Source organism: Ostrea edulis, chromosome 5 (genome assembly GCF_947568905.1).
Source record: "Ostrea edulis chromosome 5, xbOstEdul1.1, whole genome shotgun sequence".
NCBI classification, from domain to species: Eukaryota; Metazoa; Mollusca; class Bivalvia; order Ostreida; family Ostreidae; genus Ostrea; species Ostrea edulis.
Window position 1 is genome coordinate 91795373 of NC_079168.1, and position 1046 is coordinate 91796418.

Consider the following 1046-nt stretch of genomic DNA (forward strand, 5'->3'; position numbering starts at 1 on the left):
CTTTTCAAAGATAACTACTATCAAGAAATGTTTGTAAAACATATATGCCACACATGGTGCAAAATTGAAAAGGGTTATACTAATTCAAGATATTGAGCAGGCAATATCTTCCTATGTTCAGAGTTGATTGACCATGTGACCTAAAATTCAATAGGGGTCATCTACTCCTTATCATGTACCTGTCTACCAAGTTTGATGTCTGTCAAGCAAAGGGTTCTCAAGATATTGAGCAGACAGTATATTCCTATGTCCAGTTTGATCTTTGACCTTTGACAATATGACCTCAAAATCAAGAGGGCTCATCTACTCCTTAAGATGTACCAGTGTACCAAGTCTGATATCTTTCAAGCAAAGGTTTCTCAAGATATTGTGCAGACAGTATTTTACTATGTATAGTTTGACCCTTAACCTTTGACCATGTGACCTCAAAATCGATAGGGGTCATCTACTTAAGATGTACCAATGTACCAAGTTGATGTCTGTCAAGCAAAGAGTTCTCATGATATTGAGTGGCCAGTATCTTCCTATGTCCAGTTTGACCCTTGACCTCAAAATCAATAGGGGTCATCTACTCGTTACAAAGAAAGGCTAAGGACAGAAATGGTTGGCGGACCCTGTTGGAAGCCTTATGTGTTACCTAACACAAAGATGATAAGTAAGTAAGTAACTCCTTACAATGTACAAGTGTACCAAGTTTGATGTCTGTCAAGCAAAGGGTTTTCATACTGAGCAGGCAGTATATTCCTATGTCCAGTTTGACCCTTGACCTTTGACCATGTGACCTCAAAATCAATAGGGGTCATTTACTTCTGAAGATGTACCAGTGTACTAAGTTTTGATGTCTGTCAAGCAAAGGGTTCTCTAGACATTGAGCAGTAAGTATATTCCTATGTCCAGTTTGACCCTTGACCGTGTGACCTCAAAATCAATAGGGGTTATCAACTCCTTAGAATGTTTAAGTGTACCAAGTTTAATGTCTGTCAAGGAAAGGTTTCCGAAGATATTGAGCGGACAACACCTTCCTATGTCCAGAGTAGACTGACCCT

At 39.1% G+C, this 1046-nt stretch overlaps 1 protein-coding gene across 1 annotated transcript in view; it reads right to left on the bottom strand.

The window, feature by feature from the left end:
* Positions 1 to 1046, bottom strand: part of LOC125649772 (L-asparaginase-like) — a 47642-nt gene that overhangs the window by 33928 nt on the left and 12668 nt on the right. The window lies entirely within an intron of this gene.